Genomic DNA, 27,486 nt, shown 5'->3' with positions numbered 1-27,486 from the left:
AATTTTCAGATTAATGACACATATTTAACAGTCTTCTTGGAATGGAAGAGTTGCTTGAAAGTTACTTCATTCTGTTTTTTTCTTTTTCAAAAGTTTATGTTATAGTGCCAGTTGCTTTTCTCTGAAGGAATGCTTATTTTTTGATTGGACATTCTGGCTCCTCCTTGAAGCTGTTCAGCTTCTTGGAGATTTTGTTGCTGTTCTTCGTTGGAAGCGTGATAACACGTCAGCCTATTTACCATTAGCATTCTCTGCCTCACTGAGACAGCTACTTCCCCATGCATCTTTTTTGTTCTCTTCCTCTTTCTCAATTTCCAACACTTCTGTTCCTAGAATATAAGCTTTAGCATCTAATTCTCCATATCCTTGTACTCTTGATTTTATCTAGTCTTACCCTGGAATTTCTTCTGCATCTGAGAAATTCATTGGTCAGAAGAACTGAGTCAAAGTTGGCAGCAGGCATCATCAGATTCTTTACTTTGAGTGTTTTATACTAGGCCAGGATTTGGGGAAATGGAGTCATTGAGCGGTTATCTTTTTCTTAGAATCTCCTTCATTGATTCCTACTGTCATGATTTCCTCAGAGTTCTTGTCCACAACAAAATGGGTGGCCTCAATTATGAGCAATGACTGATTTCTGGGACTACCAGCTTATGAGATGTTTGTGCACAAACAGAAGGATCTTGCTCCTTCTCTTTGGTGCTGCTATAGAAACCTTTGCACAAAGGGATAGAAATTAGAAAAAGCTCATGAATTCCCACCAATCTGGAGATAAGTTTGTAGAGTATCTCTTTAGAGCTCCTTAGCGGCAATAGTATTTCTGCAAAACCTTGGGGAATCAGGACTCAAATGGATAGCTGAGAAGTTAAACACCTCTGTTTTTTTCTCTTCTTTTGTTTCTAAGCACTTCGTAACCTTTCAACCTTTCCTTGTATTTGGAGCCTGTTTTCCTTATGGCATACTGCACTAAGATTCTTAGTCACTGTCCTGTTTCTCTTGTTCTTTTTTTCCTAGGAGGAAGGTCAAGGTAGCAACTAATACTTTGGTGACCTTAGAGAAGCATGAATTGTGATAACACTGGCAGTCTTGGCATCATTTCAGATGTTTCTTCTGGAGTTCAGTCATCACTTTCAAAGATATCTTGGCTACAGTTGCATTGCTGTCTCTTAAAATGTGCATATGGAATTCTGCAATAGTATATTCACTTTCTTCTTCTTCTTGTTTTAATGTTTGTTTATTTTTGAGAGAGAGAGAGCGTTGGGGAGGGGCAGAGAGAGAGAGGGAGACAGAGGATCTGAAGTGGGCTCTGCACTGACAGCAGAGAGTCCCATGCAGGGCTGGAACTCACGAGCTGTGACATCATGACCTGAGCTGAAGTCGGGCTCTTTTTTAAAAAAATTTTTTAATGTTTGTTGATTTTTGAGAGAGAAAGCATGAGCAGGAGAGGGGCAGAGAGAGAGGGAGACACAGGGTCTGAAGCAGGCTTCAGGCTCTGAGTTGTCAGCACAGAGTCCGATGCGGGGCTCGAACCCACAAACCATGAGATCATGACCTGAGCCAAAGTCGGACTCTTAGCCGACTGAGCCATCTAGTATTCTTGTATTTTACACTTTTTTCTTTTTTTTTTTTAATTTTTTTTAACACTTATTTATTTTTGAGAGGCAGAGAGACAAAGCATGAGTGGGAGAGGGGCAGAGAGACACAGAATCCGAAGCAGGCTCCAGGCTTTGTGCTATCAGCACACAGCTGGATGTAGGGCTGGAACCCATGAACTGTGAGATCATGACCTGAGCCAAGTCCTGATACTTAACCGACTGAGCCACCCAAAACCCCTCTTTTATTGTTTTTAAGGAGGCATCATGGCTAGTGCAGAGTCCAATGAGGGGCATGAACTCACAACCCTGAGATCAAGAGTTGGATGCTTAACTGAGTCACCCAGATGCCCCAGTATTTCACAGTTCTATTCTATTCTGTTACAAATGAGTGTATAAAATCTTAGAAGCTTATATGGCAATGTAGAAGTTAAAAGAAGAACAGTAGTGGGGTGCCTGGGTGGCAGTTAAGCGTCCAACTCCTGATTTCAGCTCAGGTCATTATCTTATGGTCATGACATTGAGCCCCACATTGGCTCTGTGCTAGGCATATAGATTTAAGATTCTCTCTCTCCACCCTCTGCCTCTTCCCTGCTCACTCTTGTGTGCTCTCTCTCTTAATTGCTCTCTTTCTCTCTCTCAAAAAGAAAAAAAGAGCAAACTTGATGGGTTGATCAGATTCTTCTCCCAGAGATCAAAGATTTGCAAAATGTTATTGGAAGATCTGTGTTCAAGATAGTGTAATTGTAGGAGAGCAGATCTTTCAACTCTTGAGGAAAGTTGTCTAGATGTTCTGGGTAGCAGTGACCAATTGGTGCCATAAACGTCACCAACTTTGCCAGTTCTTTGCTGGGTTTATTTGGTTGCAGTTTGAAAATCTCTACTGAGATTTGCATTGAAGTTGATTTAGAATTATTTTAGGTGGTGCTTACATTCTGTAGTTATTCTTCCTAGTACTTTCTTAGATCTGTTCATCTATTAAGATTTCCTACTTAGCCCTTGAAAGCAGTGTGATTTTGCCACCCCTCTTAAAAAAATCTGAGTGATGGCCAGTAGATTATATATTTCTTGAGGGTAAAGAGAGGATAGCTTTCTTTATATCAAACAGCAGTCTTGGTGTATAGCAAGTAGGGAGTAAATGGTCTTTTTAAAACCTAAATTGGATTGTATTCTTTTGCTAAGTGAAGTGCTTCAATTCTGTTAAAAATAACCTTTTCAAAGTCTTTGTGAAATACAAACTTGAAAAATTGCAGCTTTATCTCCTCTTTTAATTCTAAAATGAAATAAGGCTGATTGATATCCTAGAACCTGTTTGTTAGGAATAATTAACCTAATCTATTTAATAAGTACATTTAGTATTCAGTTTTGGAAGTTAAATGGGTTAAATAGAGGATTTGTTTCACGTGACCCATGGTTTTGATTTTTCTGTTTCGTAGTATACCATGCGTTAGAAGGGATGTATGCTGGTTAAGTGATTATATAGCCTGACTTACTCAGACATTTTAAGTGTCCAGACAGAAGAAAAAGTGAAGCTAAATTCTGGAAACCGCCAGAATGTCTTCAGACATGCGGAAAATAACTGTGGGAAAGGACAATTGAAGTTTTTTGATGTAAGAGCACAGAAAAATAAGATATTTTTAATAGCTGACTTACAGTATTGCATATTCTTTTTGGACTTCTGTATTTTCCACGTTATGTACTAGAAAACAAAGCATATAAAGCATATGGTCTCGAAGAGACAAACTTAATTACCTTATTAAATTTTGGCCAGCTAGACCTTTTGTATGCATTTTTTTGTTAGTATATTGCTGATTATTTTTCACTGGCAGCATATTCACTTTAATCCTGTGTGCCCCGAAATCTTACTTTAGTGAGAGCATGTATACATAATTGTATCTGTACATTCCTTGGGTCAGGGAAGAAAGTGGTGGTAGTAAAATCTTTACCATGTTGGAACAAGAGGGTTACTTTTATTTTCTTGGAATTTATTTATATCCAATTTCATCCAGAAATGTAATAAAATATAAGGAGGAAAAGGAGGAAACATAATTCAATGACTAAGAATAAAATTTGGATTTGGGTTTTCTTGGCAGCAAAGGTAAAAATGGAAATATGGTAAAATACATAGCACTAAACTGGAAGGAGGAATAAGACCAATTTTCCAGGGGTAAATCTTCTCTTGACAGATTTTAAAGAACTGTTTAAATTGGGAATTACATAAAAAGCTGTTTCTTTAATTTTTTGTTTGTTGTTTGTTTTTGCTAGAGGCCCTAGTTAAAGGGCTAGGACCAAGCATTAGCATTTCAAGCCAATGGAAGAAATTTTTTATGGGGTTTGGTTTGAATTTGGGCTGCACATGTGTTTTTTATTTGGCTAACAGATTTTTTTTTTCTTCAAAATACTTCAAACATTCAGAATACAGAGACCAATATAATTAACATTCATGTATCTACTCTACAGCTGTATTAAATCTTAACATTTTTCTCATTTCCATTTTTTTAAGAAAAAAATTGCACATACAGTTGAAGCACCTTCTTGGATTACATTTCAGTTTCTTTACAGAAGTAATGATTATCATGAATTTGGTGTTGATCATTCCTAATGCCAATTTTTATGTAATAACTGCATAGAAATACGTTTATAAACAAATCATAATATTGCATATTTTCAAACTTGATGTAAACAACGTTCTGCATATTCTGTAACTTGTTTTTCATGAAATGTCTGTATTTATTTATTAAAAAAAATTTTTTTTTTTAACGTTTATTTATTATTGAGAGACAGAGAGACAGAGCATGACCAGGGGAGGGGCAAAGAGAGGAGGAGACACAGAATGCGAAGCAGGCTCCAGGCTCTGAGCTGTCAGCACAGAGCCCGACGCGGGGCTCGAACTCACAAACCGCGAGATCATGACCTGAGCCGAAGTCGGATGCTCAACCGACTGAGCCACCCAGGTGCCCCTATTTTTAATTTTTTTAAATTTATCTTAGAGAGCGAGCCTGCATGACAGTGTGGGAGGGGCAGAGAGATAGGGAGACTGAAGATCCAAATTGGGCTTTTGGGCTGACAGCGTAGAGCCCGATGTGGAGAGCCTCATGTAGGGCTGGAACTCATGAACTATGAGATCATGACCTAAGCTAAAGTTGGAGGCTTAACCAACTGAGCCACCCAAGCACCCCATGAAACATGTCTTTTAGATTCATATGAAACTGTTGATACATTACCATTTTTGACCTACAAGAATGACAGTTTCCTGTGGTTCAGCCTAATTATAGTCATCACTTTTATCTGGGGTACAATTACATTATTATATGAATACATCCATTTTTAATTTATCATGTTGATAGGTATTTAGGTTGTTTCCAATTTTTCCTCTTTTAAAAACAATGCTACGTTGAACATTCCTGATTAGGAATCCTTGTGCACATATTTCAGCTCTTTGGCAGGTTTTCTAAACTGCATGTTGGAAGCCATTAATGGGTTCTGAAATCAGTTTTAATCAGGAATTAAAATAGGATAGAAAAGTATTAGGTTGTATTACAGGCAGTATGGATAAAATGTTTTGTGAAAATTTTGTTTCTTTTTGTGTATGTGTATCTATGTGGTTACTAAGTGTTTTTTTAAGTTTATTACAATTTTTTTTTTTTTAATGTTTATTTATTTTTGAGAGAGAGAGACAGAGCCTGAGCTGGGAGGGACAGAGAGAGAGCGGGAGACACAGAATCCAAAGTAGGCTTCAGGCTCTGAGCTATCAGCACAGAGCCTGATGCAGGCCTCAGACTCACAGACCGGGAAATCATGACCTGAGCTGAAGTCAGATACTTAACTGACTGAGCCACCCAGGTGCCCCTGTGGTTACTAAGTTTGAAATGAAGTGAAAATTACCCAGAAATGAAGTTATTGGATTGGAGATTATGGAGATTATGGGAACTTTTAACTATGTCATAGATTGCCTAATTATCCTCCCAAATTGTGCCACTTTATTTTAGCACGAGAATATGAGAATTTGCTGTTTCCAAATCATTAGGATCCATGGCATTGCCAGATTTTTTTATGTGTTTACAAATCAGATATTTTTACAGAAAAGTATCATATCATCTTTATTTTTCTTGATTATGAGATTGAACATGTTTCAATTGTTGAGTGACTATTCAAGTTTCCATTTCTTGAATTGACTATCTGCTACCTGTCCTGCCTATTCCTTTGTCTTTTTAAATTGATTATAGGAGCTTATTAAATATTTTAGTTGTGTCTGCTAAATGAATTGCAAATATTTTCTTCCAAGCTATGTGGTTTATTTGTTAACTTTTTATATGGTTTTGTTGAATATAAATGATTATTAAATCTATCACCATTTTCCTTATTTGTGTCCTTTGTGTCTTAAGAAATCTATTCCATACCCCAAGGTCATTAAGAGTCTTCCATATTTCTTTCTAAAAGTTTTTGAAAAAATGTTTTGAATATTTTGCCTGAAAAAAAAAGGTATTTTTATATAATAGGAGGCAGCGATCTAATTTAATTTTTTGTATGCATAATCAGTTACTACAGATTTAATCTAATTTTTTATATGCATAATCAGTTATTACAGCACCATTTAACAGTGTGTTTTAGAATTTGAATTGTTAATCATTTAAGCAGTTTTGGTTCAACACAGTAACAGCCTTTGTCTTTACTCAGGCTGTTTCACATGTTCAAGTTTGTGACTTCTGGGCAAGAGGAAATGATTGAGTGATTACTTGATTCAGAAGTACAACCTAGAGGAGTAGATAGATACAGAGCATATTTGTAGATCTCACCCATGTCATTTTTCTCAACCACTTTTGTAATAGAACTGGTGTGCAGTTTAAGGATACACTTTGAGGAAACAGATTTCTGTCTTTTGCATTGCTGGTTAATATCCACAGACTTTGGAAACCAGATAAGCAGGTGTTCCATTGACATCTTGATACTTGAAACTTCAGAATATAGTTGACCTTTGAACTACATGGGTTTGAACTGTGCAGGTCTACTTAATACGTGAATTTTTTGTAGTGCAGTACTGTAAATGTATTTTCTCTTATGATTTTCTTAATAACCTTTTTTTTCCTCTAGCTTACTTTATTGTAATGGTACAGTATATAACACATATAGCATAAGTCCAGTGTCTTCCCTCCAATTCTGTTTCTTAAAGGCTTAGAACTTGACTTTATATTTTGGGAATTTGACAAAATAAATTCAGATTTTTTTTTTACTGAGGAGTAGAAACTTTTTTGGTCATGTTTATGGTTTAGCTTTTTAAAAAGTCAAATTTATTGAGTATAGTTTACACTCTATAAGATTCACCCTTTTTTTAGAGGTACAGTTCTGTGAATTTTTGCAAACATTGCTGAAGGATTTTTTATGCCAAAGTGGACCTGATAACTAGTGGAAAGGCCTATAAAGTAGCAGTGCAGCAAATAACAGTTGGCATCTTTTTATCACTTTAGAAATCTTTATAGGAAGATTTGCATTAGGCATAACAATAGACCAGTTGTGTGGTCTGCTCCACTGACTTTTCCCCCAACTGTCATTCACATGATGATGGGATTTGTTTTTTTTTTTTTTCCCCTCAAGAAAGTTGGTCAAGTGGGATATGGCAGTTAGAACAGGTTCCATGTGATTTTACTTAAAAGTTGGCCTACTTCATGCTAGGGCCAAAAAAAAAAAGTAGTGTAAATGATTCAAAGTGTTGCCTGTCTTTTTTTTTTTTTTTTTAATTTTTTTTCAACGTTTATTTATTTTTGGGACAGAGAGAGACAGAGCATGAACGGGCGAGGGGCAGAGAGAGAGGGAGACACAGAATCGGAAACAGGCTCCAGGCTCTGAGCCATCAGCCCAGAGCCCGATGCGGGGCTCGAACTCACGGACCGCGAGATCATGACCTGGCTGAAGTCAGACGCTCAACCGACTGCGCCACCCAGGCGCCCCTGCCTGTCTTTATATATTCAAAATAATTAAAAAAAATTTTTTTTAATGTTTTTATTTTTGAGAGAGACTGTGAGTGGGGGAGGGGGAAAGAGTGAGGGAGACACAGAATCTAAAACAGGCTCCCTGAGCTGTCAGCATAGATAGAGCCTGATGCAGGGCTCGAACCCACGAGCTGTGAGATCATGACCTGGGCTGAAGTCAGATGCTTAACCAACTGAGCCACCCAGGCTCCCCTATTCAAAGTAAATTTTAAAAAATAAACTGTTTGATTTGAAATGTTTCTTTGTGTTTATAGCAGTTAAGGTTTTATGAACATGAAGGCTTGAGAATGCTTATCTTAAAAATTGAGATATTTCTTCTTCTCAGTTGTCAGCTGTACCATTTTCTTAAGGGCTGTATCAGTAGCATATGTTGGGAACTTTTCCCATTTTATCAGTCACTTCCCCCACCGACCCCATTCCAGTTTTGTTTTATTGACATTTTTCTACTCAGAAATGTTTTGAGTGTCTGGGGAAGAATTCCAATTTTAATCAGTCGTTTCATTGGTTCTGGTATGTAGCAAGGCTCTATGTTCTTCCCTATTTTTTGACTTTCTTAATATTTTCAACGTTGTTGTAAAGTACAACATATTATCAGTGTTCAAACTCCTGATTTTGGCATTTAAGTAGTATGCATTTAGTAGAGCTTATGTTTCATGGAAACAGAGGGTTGTGAATAAGAGCATTGACTTGGGTGTTAGGCAGAGTAGGTTGATTAGGTAGGTTAGTTTGCCACTTGTAAATATAGTTAACTCAGGCAAGTTATTTAGAAGTTTCCTGGGGGTTTTGTCATTTCCAAAATGGAGGAAATAATTGTACCTATCCCCCAGGATTATTGTAAAGATTAAAGAGATAATTCATGGGAAATGTTCTTTGCATGTAGTAAGTACTCCTCCTCTTTCTCCTCCTGTTCTTCTCCTCCTCTTTCTCCTCCTCCTACACATCCAACAAAGGTTTTGAGTTCCTACTTTGCATCCGTGTTATGAAACAAAAATGGATTCTAAAGGTTTTCTGACCCTAAGAAGTTTCCAGGAGGGGAAGGCAAACATGTAAATGGATAAATGCAGTAAATTGTGACAGGTGCTATAATAAAAACATTAATAAGAATAAAGGAGTTAGTGTTAGGAGCCTGGGGAGGTCAGGGAAATTAATTTCTGCCCCTGAACTTACAAAGTTTGAGTAGTAATTCCCTATACATTTATTTGGCAAATACTTTTTTTGAATACAGTTAGTGTGTGCCAGTTGCTGTTTTAGGTGCTAGGAATATAGGAATAAAGAAGACAATGTCTGTTCTCTCAGGGGCTTTCATTCTAATGGGAAAAGAGCAGTAGTAAACAAAAATCTCACAGACAAGAAAGAGATTAAAAGGTCATGTGGTAAGGAGTAAGTTGAGTTAGGAGGTGCCAATTTAGATTGTGTAGACAGAAGGATTCTTTGAGTAGGTGACTTTTAAATTGAGATCAGCATGTGTAGAAGGAGCCTGCAATGGGGATGATCAGAGGGATGAGCATTCCAGGCTTTGGGAAACCTGGTGACATAAAGCCCTTTGAGCTTTTGGAGTGTTAGAGGGACAGGTCAGTGGATGCAATGTAGTGTGCAAGGGGGACAGTGGTACAAGAAGAGGTCAAAGGTAGGGCTAAAATCAAGTAAGGTTTTGTAAGCCAGGATAAAGGTTTTCTAGTTATAAAGGAAAGTTATTGGAGGGCTCAAAACAAGGGGGTGCCTTTTGATAAAGATCACTGTGACTGCTGTGTGAGTAGTGGATTCTGGATTCTGAAGCATAAGGAATGGGGATAGTTGGGTAACAAAGATGGAACCAAGGAGATCTTTATAGGCTAGTGTATTAGGACAGGTGAGAGAGATTTTATTTTCTTGCTGAAACCAGAAAGTAATAGAAATGGGTAGATTTGGACTATGTTTTGAAGACTGAATTAGTAGGACTTGTTGAGTGTATTATGACAGCTCTTATTACGTTCTTTGGTGCCTAAATAATGTTTTATAGGTATATGTTGCATCACATATCACATGGTAATAATTGTGAAGAGTATTATGTAAACATTTTAATAATATTGTATCTAATTTTGAGCTTCTTATGCTAGATAGGATATGAAAAAATTGGATAGAGTCTAGTAAAGTCTCCAGGAAATGATCAGAAATTAAAAAATGAGTCCTTTATGGAAAAGCTTAATGAATAAGAATTATTTAGCCTGGATTGGTCAAAGTTGAATTAACAATAATGATTTGCAGCAAACTAATGGATATTATCATTGTGGAAAACTAAAATGATGATGTCTTTTGATATTCATCCTGAATACTATGGATTTCTAGACCTTAAGGAGTATTAAATATTTGAAGAAATGCTTGTGGGAGAGCCTCATCTTTGGCGACCTTTGAGAATCTATTGAATGATTTCCACTTGGTATAAAGAATTGAACCCATCACATATTTTGAAATTATGTATTGGGTTTGATTCTTTATATTGCTTAGTGAGAGAAGAGTAGGTATTGGTTAGTTATCATTTCCATACTTTTGCATTTCATTATGTGGTTATAAGCTAGGGCTTCCGCCATTTAGTTTAAACACTACATTTATACTTAGCTAATTCTTTTGTATACTATGGGTACCTCATCTTCCAAATAAAAAAATGGCAGAAAGAAATGCACAAATTTAATGAAATGGCATTAAGGTGGTTTTTTAAATTAAAAAAAATTTTTTTAATGTTTATTCTTGAGAGAGAGAGAGAGAGAGAGAGACAGAATCAAGCAGGCTCCAGGCTCTGAGCTGTCAGCACAGAGCCCATCGCGGGACTCAAACTCCCGAACCAAGAAATCATGACCTGAGCCCAAGTCAGGTGCTTAACTGACTGAGTCACCCAGGTACCCCTAAGGTGTCTTTTTAATACTGGTTTGTCATTAGTGTTTGTTGTGACCAGAAACTTCACAATCTTCAAATATGACTATCGCCACTTGGTGTGTGGTATTTAGCTGGGCTTTCTCACTAGTGATCTCATTCTATTGCCAACCTCACAGGGCATGATTTAAGTTAATTCTTGGTGCTTTGCCTCTGTTAGCTTATTCAGTTCTCACAACTATGCATGACATGGAGATTGTTGACTCTTTTACACATTAATTTGCCATCTGCCATGGACCTTTGAAGTTGTTAAAAATTAGTATATTAAGTCTTCAGATTCTGAGGGCCAGTAGTGCAGTGTCTCTTTGTATTAGTTGGGATACAGTGAGTAGGGTGTAATAGTTGAAATCTAGGAGCATCACTTTCTAGTTCTATAATTAGATTATTCAGTGGTAGAGGACAGGCTGCCAAATATGTCCCCAGGTTTTTGTTGGCTTCCTCTAAGGTGAAAGTAGCCAATTTCAAAGTGACTGGAAAGTTGTATACTGAAACTATTCTGTGGTCTATCATTCCACACTGAGGTATGCCTTTGAAGTTGGTGCATGGTTAATGAGATTCCTGATATCAAATTCATGCTTTTCCTTTATTGGAAACCTGAATGGTACAAAATGTTCTACATGGAAGTATTGGTATGTTGTGTCCCTTATTACCTCCTCTTTCAGACTTCATTGTGAAGTAAAATATAGTGGATACAAATTGTTCAGATTTAGTTGTTCAACTAATGGAATGGGATTATTTTTTAGGATGGAATAGTTTATTCCATCAGTAGGATCAGTAAGGATATTAAAGGTGCTAGATTTTCTTTTGACCCCTAGCTTTTTCCTTTTTAACCACTATCAATGAACTACTGATGTGTGTTACTTGACTGGCTTAAGTTTTTACAGAATTCGGATGGAAGATTTCTGTCACACTAACTGCAGGGAAAGTGGTTGATCTCTTAAAATTAATACTTACAGAACGGTACAGTGATGAGGGAGAGGTGTCCTCTGGATACTAGAATGTTGTTCCTTGCTGGTTATGTGACATTTATGCTTTGTGATCTTTGTGAACTCTATGTGCTTTCTTGAATGTATTTTTTTTTTTTTAATTTTTTTTTCAACGTTTATTTATTTTTGGGACAGAAAGAGACAGAGCATGAACGGGGGAGGGGCAGAGAGAGAGGGAGACACAGAATCAGAAACAGGCTCCAGGCTCTGAGCCATCAGCCCAGAGCCTGACGCGGGGCTCGGACTCACGGACCGCGAGATCGTGACCTGGCTGAAGTCGGACGCTTAACCGACTGCGCCACCCAGGCGCCCCTTGAATGTATTTTTTACATCAATAAAAAGTTTATTAGCAAAGAGGCAATGCAGTACTGTAGTATATTTTTCTGGATTGCAGCCTTGACATCTTATTTCACAGTTCTTAAAACTTTAATTTGGTACCTTTTTCTATATTTTACAGGCTGTGGACTTTATGGGCTCTAAGCTGAGCATGTTTTTTTGAAATATATTTCTATTTTCTTTATTCATCCAGTTTTTAATGGTAATTTGACTTACAATTTTTAAATTTCTTTTCATTTATTCCCCAAGTAGGGATCAGTGAATTGAGCTTTCTCTTTGCTAATATTAATCATTTATTAATAAAACTATAGAAGTAGCATTGATTAATAAGAGCACCAGGAATGAGCACTAGAGCACTAGATTGAAATTTTAGCTCACCAGTTACTAGTTGTGTGTTAGTTACTCAGACTGTTTTGCTTTATGTCCTCATCTATAAAGTGGGGATTGATAGTACCCATCTCATATCTCACAGAGTTTTAACTGAATTAATTCTTGTATATTACTTAAAAGACACAGTGCCTGGTGTATCGTAAACACTAAATAAGCTGTAGTTGCTATTACCATTTTTCTTACTGTGATAAAATATACATATGAAGTTTACTATTTTGAGCATTTTTAAGTTTATATTTCATTAATGTTTAATATATTTACAATGTTGTGTAACCTTTACCAGTATCTATTCCAAAACTTTTTTTTTTTTTTAATTTTTTTTTTTTTTTCAACGTTTATTTATTTTTGGGACAGAGAGAGACAGAGCATGAACGGGGGAGGGGCAGAGAGAGAGGGAGACACAGAATTGGAAACAGGCTCCAGGCTCTGAGCCATCCGCCCAGAGCCCGACGCGGGGCTCGAACTCACGGACTGCAAGATCGTGACCTGGCTGAAGTCGGACGCTTAACCGACTGCGCCACCCAGGCGCCCCTATTCCAAAACTTTTGAATCACCTAAAACAAAAACTAACCATTAGCAATAACTCGCCATTACCCCCTCTCACTAGCCCTCATAATCTGTGTTCTGTCAATTGAACCATGAATCCAAACTTAATCCTCTTTTGTTATTTATTAATAGCTTAATATTTCATTGTATGTTTTTAAAAAATTTTTAATGTTTTATTTTTGAGAAAGAGAGAGAGGAAGAGAGTACGCATGGGGGAGGGGCAGAGAGAGAGGGAGACACAGAATCCGAAGCAGGCTCCTTGCTCCAAGCTGTCAGCACAGATCCCGACATGGGGCTTGAATTCAGGAACCTGGAGATCATGACCTGAGCGGAAGTCGAACGCTTAACCGACTGAGCCACCCAGGCACCCCATTTCATTACGTGTTTATATTACATTTTGTTTATCCATTCATTTGTCCATGGATGCTAGTTTCCATGTTTTGTCTATTGGGAGTATTGGTATACAAGTATCTATTTGAATTCTTGTTTTCAATTTTTAGTATATGTCCAGGAGTGGAATTGCTAAATCACAGTAATTCTGTTTACCTTTTTGAGGAACTTTTGAGGAACCTGTTACTCTTGTTTTTATTATCATTATGGTCGCCATTATTTGGTGAAATGTATTGATGAGATTTTTTTTTAGAAATTACTACCGAGGTGCTATTAGCATTGGGTATGTATTTTTATCGGAAACTATTTGCATGATTTTCCACTCCTTGCATTGAAATTTCTGGTGTGGAGTATTATGTATAAAACTGTGGAGCTGGACTTGCCTGCTTTCTCTCTTTTTTTTGAATTAAACTTTTCTGTTGGAGATAATTGTAGGCGCATGTGCAGTTGTAAGAAATGATACAGAGATCCCCATACACTTTGCCTAGTTTCTCCCACTGCTAAAATCTTACAAAACTATATCTAGTGTAATATTGTAATCATGATACTGACATTGTTTTTTCTTTTTATGATACTGACATTTTTAAGATACAGGACAATTTTTTTTTTTAATTTTGAAATTTAGTTTACAGAGCAGGGAGGGGGCAGAGAAAGAATCTTAAGCAGGCTCCATGCTGAACGCAAAGCCCCACATGGGACTTGATCTTTCGACTGTGAGATCATGACCTGAGCCAAAATCAACAGTCAGATGCTTGACTGAGCCCCCTAGGCGCCCCAAGATACAGAACAATTCTGTTAACCCAAGGATCTTTCATGGTGACCTTTTATGACCGTATCCACTTCTCACTCCTATGCCTTCCTTAAGTCCTGACAACCACTAGTCTGTTCTCCATTTCTGTATTTTTGTTATTTCAAGGATGTCATAAAAATGGAATCATACAGTGTATTACTTTTTGGGATTGTTTTTTTTCTCCCTAATTAAAAAATTGTAAAATGTATGTAAAATTTACTGTCTTTTTTACTACACATTTTAAATGTGCAGTCATGTTGTACATTTTGTGCAGCCATTTATCTATAGAATTCTTTTCATCTTACAAAATGGAAACTATAAATTAAGCAGTAATTCCCTGTCCCCCCCCCACCCCCCAAACCCTGGATACCATCATTCTACTTTCTCTCTCTGTGATTTTGACTGCTTTAATAAGTTCTCTCATACAAGTAGAATCATGTAGCATTTGTTCTTTGTGATTGGCTTATTTCACTTAGCAAAATGCCACAGTTCATCCAGGTTGTAGTGTGTGTCAGAATTTCCTTCCTTTTTGAGGCTAAGTAGTATTTTGTATATATAGACTATATTATTGATTCATTGATAAGACACTTGGGTTGCTTCCATGTGTTAGCTGTTATAAGTAACGCTGTTATGAATATGAGTGTATAAATGTCTCTCCTGGACCCTGCTTTGAATTCTTTTGAGTGTATACCCAGAAATAGAATCGCTAGATCATATAGTGATTCTATTTTTAATTTTTTTGAGGGAACTACCATACTGTTTTCCACATCTTGCCTGTTCTTTTAAAGTTGAGGGCAACATAAAAATCAAAATCACAAAATAGGTGAAGTAATACATCATACTAATATCTAATAACAAGCCCAACTTATGATTAAATATAAATAATTTTAAATCCTTTTCTTTTTTCCATTTGTCCCCCTAGAGAATGGGACATTTATTCGTTCATTCAAGAAACCTGTATTGAATGTCTCCTGTATATCTTGCAATTTGTGTTTCAGCAGTGAACAAAACGGGAATCCTTGCCCTTATGCAACATGCAAACTATTTTTTAAAAAATACATTTCCTAGAATAGAGTTATATTTCTAGACCTGAAGTGTCAAACAATTAAGTTAGCAATTTCTTCAGGTAGAAGAAATTGCTTTTGAGGTTCATGTAAGTAACCTCGGTGTTTTTAAGCAGTGTAATAACTTTATGCAGTATTATTTGAAGGGAAAGTGAAGTCTATGAAGTGGGAATTTAAAATTTTCCATTGCTTTTCCATTAGAAAGGCAACCTGGTGTTAGTACATTTGCCTGGGAGTCAAGAGATCTAGGTTCCAGTCCATCATGTAATATTTGGTATTCTCCTGGATTCTTCACTTTCATTTTTGTCCCTCACTTCTTTTTAAAGGATTTTGGCCACTGTTGTTAGGCTGGTAACTATGTTAGATCACTTTTGTTACTGGTTAACACCCAGTACTATTTTCAAGCTTATTCTCTTTTCTTAATTTGTGCTTCCTCATATCAGCTGAATATTTGTTACTTCAAACTTCATTTCCAAAAACAAATTCATTACTTTCCCCTTTAACATCCCTTCATCTCAATGAATGGTATTCTCTAAATACACTTAACTGCCTAAGCAAAAAACCTGAGTCATCTAATGTCTTTGTATTCTTCATTGACCCTCATTTAATCAGTCATCCAGTGTTGATATTTCTCTACTGAGTATATCTTGAATCTGTCCCTTGTCCTCTAATTTTTGAATAGACCTTACTATTCTTGTTTGCATATGCTCTTTGCACAGAATACCTTTCATCTATTGTGATTGGCAAACCCCCTCTATAAAACCTTGAACATTTTTTTGGGGAGAAATGTTGTAGCATGTGTCAGTACTTCCTTACTTTTTTTTTTTATTGTGAAAAAAAATAAAATTTACATTTTAACCATTAAAAAAAATGTTTACTTTGAGAGAGAGGGAGAGAGTGAGCACGAGTTGGGGGAGGGGCAGAGAGAGGGAAAGAGAGAATTGCAAGCAGGCTCTACAGGTCAGCGCAGAGCCCAAAGCAGTGCTTGATTTCCTGAATCGTGAGATCATGACCTGAGCTGAAGTTGAGTCGGATGCTACACTGACTGAGCCACCCACATGTCCCCATTTTAACCCTTTTTTAAGTGTACAATTCATTAAATACATTTACATGTTGTGTAACCATCCCCACCATTTCCAGAACTTTTTCATCATCCTAAAAAAATATGTACCAATTAATAACTCCTACTCCTTCCTTTCCATTCCTTCTGGTAACTTCTGTTTTACTTTCAGTCTCTGTGAATTTGCCTATTCCAGTAACCTCATGAAAGTGGAACCATACAATATTTGTCTTTTGTGTTTGGTCTGGTTTATTTAGTATATAGCATAATGTTTACAACATTGGTTCATGTTATAGCATGTATTAGAATTTCATTTCTTTTTATGGCTGAAGAATAATCCATATTTTTTTTTTTAATTTTTTTAACGTTTATTTATTTTTGAGACAGAGAGAGACAGAGCATGAACAGGGGAGGGTCAGAGAGAGAGGGAGACACAGAATCGGAAACAGGCTCCAGGCTCTGAGCTGTCAGCACAGAGCCTGACGCGGGGCTCGAACTCACGGACCGCAAGATCATGACCTGAGCCGAAATCAAGAGATGGACGCTTAACCAACTGAGCCACGTAGGCACCTCTCTGCCATTGTTTCTTTAAATAAGTTTTCTGCCTTTTTTCTCCCTCTTTTCTTTCTGGGACTCCCACTATGGGTATTTTGGTTCATTTGATGGTAGCCCATAATTCCTGTAAGTTTTTTTCATTGTTTTTCATTTGTTTTTCTTTTTTCTTCTCTGACTCAGTAATTTGAAATGACATGTTTGAGCTCAGAGATTCTTTGTTGTGTTTGATTGAATATGCTTTTGAAGTTTTTATTGCAGTTTTCATTTTATTTATTGTATTCTTCAGCCCCAGAATTAGTGTTGGATTATTTTTTGTGATTTCTATATTTTTGTTGAACTTCTCGTTTTTATGTCTTTTTCTGATTTCATTGAGTTGTTTATCTGTGCTCTCATGTAGGTCACTGAGTTTCCTTAAAAAGCAATTTTGTTGTTTATACTGAAAGGCTCCCATTTATTTTTTCCTAGGGCAGTGCCCTGAAGTTTTGAAGGCCGTGTACCATCTTTCAATCCAGGAGAGTTGAGCCAGCCATCTGTGATTGCTTTGTCTATGATTTTCAGTGTTTTGCGTGAGCTGGTTTCATTGGGGAACAGCACATGGAGTGCTGGGGGCACATGGGGCCTAGTTGGGGTTATCTTCAGGTAATGTGTCTTATGAGGTTTGTCGGTAGGCCTCTTGCTGGAGCCTGTGAGTGGTCAGTAACATCCATGGCACTTTATTGAATTCTGTGCCCTAGTTGCTGTGAGCCCTGTTTCCCTTCCCTGCTTTGTCTCAGTGTTCTGGGTGGAATGAGAATGAAGGGCCCCTGAGCAGCATCCTGTAGATCTGGGGAAGTGGGTGCTCATTTTGTTCTCACTTTCCCCTGTGGTAGAAATCACAGGTGGAAGGATTCTTTCTTGGCACTGATTTGTGCTGCTTTAGGGAAAGTATGCCATTGGTGAAGTTGTAACTGTTCTTTTTACTTTCTTCAGTGTACTTACTTGCAGATTTTTTTCCTCCAAAGAGCTTATGAGACCTCTCTGGGACTCCAGGGTTCCCACAAAGGTACTCTAGTCCATGGGCAATTATCAAAATTGCTGTTTCGTGGGAAATGAGTGCTGAAAACTCCTGTTCCTTCTTGTTGATATCACTCTCTGTCGATTCCTTTTTAAGCAACATATTAGATTGTAAGATTTTTCATGATGTTTGCATGACTTAACTGATCATGTTAACTCAGATAATAAAATGATTTTGGAAATGTTTACAATGATTTAGATTGGACTTTATATTGAACTTTTAAGAAATTGATGTATAAAGTCCTATCTATAGAAAACAGTTTTAAAGTGGTGTTGAGATAAATCTCTAGCTTTGAAAAATGTGATAGACCAAGTTGGACATTTATTTTCAGTGTTGGTTTTCATCATAACTATGTGGTATCTTGTCATCAGTTGAGTTGTAGTCTGTGGATGATTTTGTGGTAATTATAAACTAAGTAAGAGATGAGTAAAAGTTTAAGTTTAAGACATTTCTTCTAAAGTCTTAAAAATTTGAGGGAGGCATATGTCCCTACTGTTCACATCAAATTCTTCACTTTCCACTGAAATCATTAGTCATTCGTAGTCACTAAGTGACTGAAATTAGCTGGCAATTATATAGATTCCTCACATCTTCCCCCTCTACCCCTCAATATGTGGTGTAATAGTTGAAAGCTGCCACTCAACTTTTTTTTTTTATTCCAAATTGAGGACAATTAAAAAAATCACAGATGGATAATTTGTGTGCAGTTTTATGTAGGTAAAACTAGGAGTGAATTGATTTCTGTTTGGGGACTGGGCAGCTACTTCAGACATTGCTAGAATTATATTTCATGGCTTATGTGTTGCTAAATATAATACATGAAAATAACCAATTCTAAAAGGAAAAAAATATCACTGATTAATCCACTACTCTATCTGAATGATTTTAGTTTTTTTATATTTGTTTTTGTCAAAGTTTCTTTTTTAAAAAATTAGTACCTTGTGTTTTTTTCGAGCAATTTTAAGTTTTTAGAAAAATTGAGTGGAAAATACAGAGTTCCCATATACCCTCTCATTTCCTCCAGTTTCATCTAGTATTAGTATCTTTCATTAGTATGGTATGTTTGTTATGTTTGATGTGCCAATATAAATGTTAATATTAACTAAATTCCACAGTTTACAGTAGGGTTTATTCTTTGTGTGGGTTGTGACAAATGTGTGTATGTATCCACCATTACAGGATCATACAGAATAGTTTACTGCCCTAAAAATGTCCTGTGCTCCACCTATTCATCTCTCTTTCCCATGAACTCCTGTTAATCACTCATCTTTTTACTGTCTCCCTAATTTTGCCTTTTTCAGAATGTCAGCTTTGAAATCATATAGTATGTAGCCTTTTAGAATGGCTTCTTTCCATTTAGTAAAATTTCCTCTATGTAAGTCTCTTTGTATGACTTAATAGCTTATTTTTTTTTTAATTGAGTAATGTTTTGTTGTATTGATGTATCATAGTTTATTCACCTATTGAAGAACATGTGGTTGCTACAACTTTTGGCAATTGTGAATAAAGCTACTATAAACTATTTGTGTAGCTTTTTGCATGGATGTAAGTTTTCAACTCATTTTGGTAAATTGCCTTTTAAAATTTTTTTTTTCAACGTTTATTTATTTTTGGGACAGAGAGAGACAGAGCATGAACGGGGGAGGGGCAGAGAGAGAGGGAGACACAGAGTCGGAAACAAGCTCCAGGCTCTGAGCCATCAGCCCAGAGCCCAATACGGGGCTCGAACTCCCGGACCGCGAGATCGTGACCTGGCTGAAGTCGGACGCTTAACCGACTGCGCCACCCAGGCGCCCCTGTAAATTGCCTTTTAAACTTTTGTATTATACACACACATTTTTATATAGCTGTAAAGCTTATTTTTATCTAATTGTGATAAGCATTTTATCTTGTTCTTTAATTTTAAGATACCATAAATAAACTGTTCATACATTTCTAAATGTTATTTAATATTCTAATAAAAAAACACAAGAATGGTTAATTGCTTTTTTTTCTCCCCAAAATAAATACCTTTGTGCATATGGATTTTCCTGTTTTTGTATTGCTTTAGTATCAGTTTCAAAGAGAAATTTGAAAGAGTAGGATTTTAGGTCAAGGAGTCATGGCTGTTTTTTAGATAATTCTTGGTATATAACTAGGTCTGCAGGTCTTGTTCTATGTAGATTTGAGGTTTACTGCAGTTTATATTGCTATCTAAACAAGAGTAATACCAGGTTATGTGTAATTCTAAGGTCTAACTGTTTAGCTTTTTTTTTTTTTTTTTTTTTTAATTTTTTTTTTTTCAACGTTTATTTATTTTTGGGACAGAGAGAGACAGAGCATGAACGGGGGAGGGGCAGAGAGAGAGGGAGACACAGAATCGGAAACAGGCTCCAGGCTCTGAGCCATCAGCCCAGAGCCTGACGCGGGGCTCGAACTCACGGACCGCGAGATCGTGACCTGGCTGAAGTCGGACGCTTAACCGACTGTGCCACCCAGGCGCCCCTAACTGTTTAGCTTTTAAGCTTCTCAATGGTTTCCCTTAAGAAAGTGATGATACTGTGGGGTTTTTTGTTCAAAAATTGATGTTTGTTATCTGTATCTTCTGTTCTTGATTACTTTAGAACACTAAATGTGCATTTAGTGTAATTAAATAAGATTTTTTTCACAAATACTGCTTTTTATAGGTGGGGAAACAGGATTTCCTTGAGATAGCATGCTCTTGGAGATAGCCCTAAGAGTAATTAGACTCTTGAGACCTGCATTAACTTCTTTTTTTGCAAGTTTTAAATATCAATATCAATAGAATTACTGAATCAAAAAAAATTTTTTTGTAGGTTATTAGATTTTTTGGAGCTGCATTTCAAATATAGAAATTTAAAGTTAGGAAAATACAGAGGCATCTCAGTGGTTCATTCGGTTAAGTGTGTGATTCTTGATATCGGCTCAGGTCGTGATCTCACACTTGTGAGATCAAGCCCTGTCTTGGGCTCCTTGCTGAGCGCAGAGCCTGCTTGGGATTCTCTCTCTCCGTCTCTCTCTACCCTGCCCCCATGTTTGCTTTCTCTGTCTTTCAAAATAACTAAATAAACTTAAAATCAGGAAAATATATTTCTAGTTAAACCTTGCACCCTATTTTTGGCACAAAAAATTTGGTCAGAGTTACTGTGCATATTGTTGGTCTATTTTCATTTCCACTTAGAGCACCATAGCTGACTGGAAAGTGTGAAACACCTGAGTTTGAACTCTCTTTTTCCATTTGCCAGCTGTGAGGCTTTGAGTTACCTGCTCAACCTGTCTGAGCCTCAGATTCCTCAGCTGTAGATGGGAAGTATTGAATCTTTACAGTGGTTATGAAGAATAAATCAGATAAAGGATACTTGACAACATATGTTTATATTAAATAATGTATATTTTTTTTTATTTTTTTTTAAAAAAAAATTTTTTTTTTTTCAACGTTTATTTATTTTTGGGACAGAGAGAGACAGAGCATGAACAGGGGAGGGGCAGAGAGAGAGGGAGACACAGAATCGGAAACAGGCTCCAGGCTCTGAGCCATCAGCCCAGAGCCCGACGCGGGGCTCGAACCCACGGACCGCGAGATCGTGACCTGGCTGAAGCCGGACGCTTAACCGACTGCGCCACCCAGGCGCCCCTTAAATAATGTATATTTATTTCTGTTTGAAATGGTGGTCTCCTTTTGTTAGATATTCAGTGTCTAAATACTTGTTCTTCAGACAGATCGTTTAAGTATATTTCAGTGTGCTTTTCATAGTTGAAGTTGTATTTGTTTTTGTTTTTAAAGAGAGTACCCAAGATACTTGGGGATTTTTTTTTTTTAAGCAAAGAGTATTAATAATTTGTCATATAGAAAATGTATGTTTGTTACCAGGCTTTAGGTTTTCTGCTGAATTGTTTCAAAATTAGTCCATTCCCTCTAGAGTTGGTACCTAGTTGTCTTCATGGTATTAGTTATAATAATTTCCAAGTTTACCAAATAGAAGTATGGGTCCTTAAAGAAGTCAGTGAGTGATTAGTTTTCCTATAATGCAAAAAACATGGTTTGTTATACTGACTTTTAAAGACAGCATTACTCCAACACTTTTCCATATTCATACTTGGAATTTAAGATTTGGTCAGTGTCTTATTAGAGTTTTCAGGTGTCAAATTCACTTAAAAATTTTTTTTTTTTTTTTTTTCCTATTCAGTGGTGGAAGTAAATGTTAGAGTATTATCACTACTTGATTTTAATGTGTTATTCCCTTATGGGCACACCTTGATGAGTTTTATTACTTTGTTTTATTTACAGATTGTATTTAATTTGTCATGTCAGCCAATAAAGCTCCAATTCTGTCATTTCTTGTTTTAGAGAAAACAAAACAACCCTTTCTCCCCCTGCCTAGGGAGTTTGTATTTTCCTCCCTCTCTTACTGTTTTTGTTTAAAGTGTGTCTGGAAGAATTCCAGAACCTAAAAGAATAAAATACTATATTAGGTGAATTCTCCAGCCAGCAGAAACCGTCTTATCTCAAATTGCTAGTTATGCTGGTTTCTCCTTTCTTCCCACCATCACCTTTTGAGGGTGGATAAACTCTGCTACTCAAAACTATCTGGCAGCTTCATAAGCATGCTTATTAATGGAGTGGGTACATTTAAGAGACGAGATTTTCTTCTGTGTTGAATGATGAAGCCATTTTCATGGATTTTTTTCTCTAACTCTTCAGATTTATATTTCCTTTTAAGAGCAAAGGAATATTTTTCTTAAAAATAAGAATAAATAGTTACATTAATTAGTAACAAAAAACCCATCTCAAATATATTTGGGGGTAGGTCACTTGTTTTAAAGAATAACATTTTTTGAAAGAGATTCTCTTCAAGATTTCTTGTTTAATTTTATACTGCCATAAAAATTCTTTTTTCTTTTTTTTTTTTTGGTGGGGAAAATAACTTCCATAAAGGCTTCTTTTGGGGAGGAGGGGAGGGAAGGGGCAGTAATTGAGTTGAAAGAGAAATAAATAAATTTTGAGGGTGTACTATATGACAGACACTGTTAGAGATACATGTGGTGAACAGGACAGACCAGGTTTAACACTTTTGGAACTGATGGTTTAGTGGGGCAAGATAGATAATAAAAAAGGGAACAAGTAAAAATATGATTTGAGAGTGGGAAGTGCTATGAAGGAAATTAAACAGTGTAAAGTGCTATCAGTCACTGGTATGGAGGATGGGGTAATGCTGTGTTAGGTAAGAATGGTCATGTAAGAGTTTTTACAAAAGGTGACTCTAGGGATCAGGTCTTTTTCCAGGTCCTGAAGATGATCAAGATTGGTATAGACAAGGATTAAAAGAGTAAGTGAACCGATGAGTGAGCTTTATGAGTTAAATTGGAGAGATTGACAGGGGCAAAATCATGAAGGACCTTGTGGAGATTATGGAAAAGATTTTGGTTTTCCTTTGCACAAGGAATAAAATGTACTGGAAGGATTTTAGTGGGATAATTGGTATGATTTTTCTGTTTGAAAGAGCACTTTGGCCATTGTATAGAGGACTGTAGGTATAAGACAGGGAGACCCATTAGGGGATTATCAAAAGTATGCTTTTTTTTTTCAAATTAAATTTTATTTTCTTAAGTTTATTTATTTTGAGAGCGAGTGAGCGTGAGTGGGAAAGGGCCAGAGAGAAAGGAAGAGAGAGAATCCCAAGCAGGCTCTGTGCTGTCAGCACAGAGACCAATGCGGGGCTTGAACTCATGAACCCTGAGATCATGACCTGAGCTGAAATCAGGAGTCGGATACTTAATGAACTGAGCCACCTGGGTGCCCCTATCAAAAGTGTTCTTGGTCAGAGAATACTGGATAACCTGGCTTAAGAAGTGTGACAGAGGAAAGGAAAAGAAATGGAAATAATTTGAGAGGTATTTTGGAGGTAAAATCTATACCATTTGCTAATGGATTGGATATGGCGATTTGAGATAAGGGAGGAATATCTTTAGCAATAATGTTGTGTAATACTATCCTCTAAGGCAAGTAAATCTATAGTATTAGCAAGTTGATTGTTGAATCAGCAAGTTGAAGAGTATAACTTAGAAAGGTAAAGCCTTAAATCATTAAGCAGGAAAATATAAGGTTAATAAACAGTGGTTTGGTTTATTTAATTCAGTGGCCAACTGACAGGCTAGGAATCACTAGGAAAACATGTAGGGCATTCATACTTTGCCAGAAAGTGTACCTTTGGGACAAATAACCTGTCTGGAACTAAAAAGCCTTGGAGAGTCTTATAAAATAATAAATGTCAGGTTTAATGGAATGACCATGAATGCCATTAAGTGATTTTCTTTAGAGATAGAGCTCTTTATTCCAAGGTAAATGTTTTTAAAGTGGAACAGCCCTTAGGTGAAAGTAGGTATGGTATATAACATAATGATAGGTAAAGATGAGCTTTAATAGATTAAGATGGTCTTTTTGAGAATTGAAACATTCTAATACCAAGAATTTGAACTCATTGGGTGTCAGTTGTGAGATCTGGATCTGATTTTTGCTACTTACTTCCGTTGTTAGATCTACCTCTGAGGCTTAGGTCCCCCAGCCATAAGATAGGCACCTACTAGAAGAAAGCATTTAGTAATTCGAGGTTCTGAATGGAATGTACAAAAGTAAGGTTAATATGATAGCAGCCTTCTTTATCTCAAGACCACCAAGTTTTGTTTTACTTTCCTTATGAAAAGTAGGCAATTGAAGGGTTTAGTTGTGTTACTTTCTTATTCAGGGAGATTGTAGCAATTCTTTCTTTCCTTTTTTTTTTTTTTTTTTTAAATATTTATTGTCAAGTTAGCTAACGTACATTGTATACAGTGTGCTCTTGGTTTCGGGGGTAGATTCCCGTGCTTTATTGCTTACATACAACATCCAGTGCTCATCCCAACAAGTGCCCTCCTCAGTGCCCATCACTCATTTCCATCTCTGCTCTGTCCCCCCCCCCCCCCCAACTCTCAGTTTGTTCTCTGTATTTAAGAGTCTTTTATGTGTTTGCCTCCCTCTCTGTTTGAAACAATTTTTTCCCCTTACCTTCCCCCATGGTCTTCTGTTAATTTTCTCAAGTTCCACCTATGAGTGAAAACATATAATATCTCTTTCTCTGACTGACTTGCTTCACTTAGCATAATACCTTCCAGTTCCATTCGTGTCATTGCAAATGGCAGGATTTCATTCTTTCTCTTTGCCAAGTAGTATTCCATTGTATATATAAACCACATCTTCTTTATCCATTCATCAGTTGATGGACATTTGGGCTCTTTTCATGATTTGGCTATTGTTGGAAGTACTGCTATTAATATTGGGGTATAAATGGCCCTATGAATTAGCACTCCTGTATCTTTTGGATAAATTTCTAGTAGTGCAGTTGCCTAGGTCATAGGATAGTTCTATTTTTAATTTTTTGAGGAACCTCCACACTTTTCCAGAGAGGCTGCACCAGTTTGTGTTCCCACCAGTAGTGCAAAAGAGATCCTCTCTGTGCATCCTTGCCACCATCTGTTGTTTCTTGAGTTAATTTTAGCCACTCTGACAGGTGTGAGGTGATATCTCATTGTGGTTTTGATTTGTATTTCGCTGATGATGAGTGATGTTAAGCATCTTTTCTTGTGTCTGTTGGCCATCTGGATGTCTTCTTTGGAAAAGTGTCTATTCATGTCTTCTGCCCACTTCTTCACTGAATTATTTTTCATGTGTTTAGTTTGATAAGTTCTTTATAGATTTTGGATACTAACCCTTTATCCATAAGTCATTTGCAAATACCTTCTTCCATTCTGTCGGTTATCTTTTAGTTTTGTTGATTGTTTCCTTTGCAGTGCAGCTTTTTATCTTGAGGGGGTCCCAATAGTTAATTTTTGCTTTTATTTCTCCTGCCTTCAGAGACGGGTTGAGTAAGAAGTTGCTGCGGTTGAGGTCAAAGAAGTTGTTGCCTGTTTTCTCTTCTAGGGTTTTGATGGTTTCCTGTCTCACATTTAGGTCTTTCATCCATTTTGAGTTTGTTTTTGTGTATGGTGTAAGAAAGTGGTCCAGTTTCATTCTTCTGCATGTTGTTGTCCAGTTCTTCCAGCACCATTTGCTGAAGAGACTGTCTTTATTCCATTGGATACTCTTTCCTGCTTTGTCAAAGATTAGTTGGGCATGTATTTGTAGGTCCAGTTCTGTGTTCTCTGTTCTATTCCATTGGTCTATGTGTCTGTTTTGTGCCAATACTGTACTGTCTTGATAATTACAGCTTTGTAGTAGAGGCTAAAGCCTGGGATTGTGATGCCTCCCCTTTAGTTTTCTTTTTCAATATTACTTTGGCTATTCGGGGTCTTTTGTGGTTCCATATAAATTTTACAATTGTTTGTCCTAGCTTTGAGAAGAATGCCGGTGCGATTTTGGTTGGGATTGAATGTGTAGATTGCTTTGGGTAGTATTGACATTTTAACTATATTTGTTCTCCCAATCTATGAGCATGGAATGTTTTTCCATTTCTTTGTGTCTTCAGTTTCTTTCATAAGTTTTCTATAGTTTTCAGCATACAGATCTTCTACATCTTTGGTTAGGTTTATTCCTAGGTATTTTATGGTTCTTGGTGCAATTGTAAATCGGCTCAATTTCTTGATTTCTCTTTCTGTTGCTTTATTGTTGATGTATAGAAATGCAGCTGATTTCGGGGCGCCTGGGTGGCGCAGTCGGTTAAGCGTCCGACTTCAGCCAGGTCACGATCTCGCGGTCCGCGAGTTCGAGCCCCGCGTCGGGCTCTGGGCTGATGGCTCAGAGCCTGGAGCCTGTTTCCGATTCTGTGTCTCCCTCTCTCTCTGCCCCTCCCCCGTTCATGCTCTGTCTCTCTCTGTCCCAAAAATAAATAAACGTTGAAAAAAAAAAAAGAAGTGCAGCTGATTTCTGTACATTGATTTTGTATCCTGTGACTTTGCTGAATTCACGTATCAGTTCTAGCAGCTTTTTGGTGGAGTCTTACGGGTTTTCCATGTAGAGTATCATGTCATCTGCGAAAAGTGAAAGTTTGACTTCTTTGCCAATTTGGATACCCTTTATTTCATTCTGTTGTCTGCTGAGGCTAGGACTTCCAACACTATGTTAAACAACAGTGGTGAGAGTGCATTCCTGCCGTGTTCCTGTCATGTTCCTGATCTTGGGGAAAACTCTGGTTTTCCACATTGAGGATGATATTGGCTATGGGCTTTTCATAGGCTTTTTATGATATATGTTCCTTCTATCCCGATTTTCTTGAGGGTTTTTATTAAGAAAGGATGCTGTATGTTGTCAGATGCTTTTTCTGCACCTGTTGATAGGATCATATGGTTCTTATCCTTTATTCTATTAATGTGATGTATCACATGGATTGATTTGCAAGTATTGAACCAGCTCTGCAGCCCAGGAATGAATCCCACTTGATCATGGTGAATAATTCTTTTAATATACTGTTGAGTTCGATTTGCAAGTATCTTGTTGATAATTTTTTCATCCATGTTCCTGAGTGATATTGGCCTGTAATTGTCCTTTTTAGTGGGTTCTCTGGTTTGGGAATCACTGTAATGCTGGCTTCATAGAATGAGTCTGGAAGCTTTCCTTCCGTTTCTGTTTTTTTGGAACAGCTTGAGAAGATAGAGATTTAACTCTGCTTTAAATGTCTGGTAGAATTCCTCTGGGAAGTCATCCCAGGACTTTTATTTGTTGGGAGATTTTTGATAACTGATTGAATTTCTTTGTTGGTTATGGGTCTTTTCAAATTTTCTATTTCTTCCTGTTTGAGTTTTGGTAGTGTGTGGGTATCTAGGAATTTGTCCATTTCTTCCAGGTTGTCCAGTTTGTTGG

At 36.9% G+C, this 27,486-nt stretch overlaps 1 protein-coding gene and 1 pseudogene across 3 annotated transcripts in view; one reads left to right on the top strand and one right to left on the bottom strand.

Moving 5' to 3' along the window:
* The window catches only part of ADIPOR2 (adiponectin receptor 2), an 80,111-nt gene that overhangs the window by 5,883 nt on the left and 46,742 nt on the right, over positions 1 to 27,486 (top strand). The gene's annotated exons all lie outside the window — the stretch shown is intronic.
* On the bottom strand, positions 134 to 17,759 carry LOC122473562 (annotated as a pseudogene).

The sequence above is a fragment of the Prionailurus bengalensis genome, chromosome B4, assembly GCF_016509475.1.
Source record: "Prionailurus bengalensis isolate Pbe53 chromosome B4, Fcat_Pben_1.1_paternal_pri, whole genome shotgun sequence".
Taxonomy (NCBI): Eukaryota; Metazoa; Chordata; class Mammalia; order Carnivora; family Felidae; genus Prionailurus; species Prionailurus bengalensis.
This window is presented reverse-complemented; position numbering and strand designations above follow the sequence as displayed.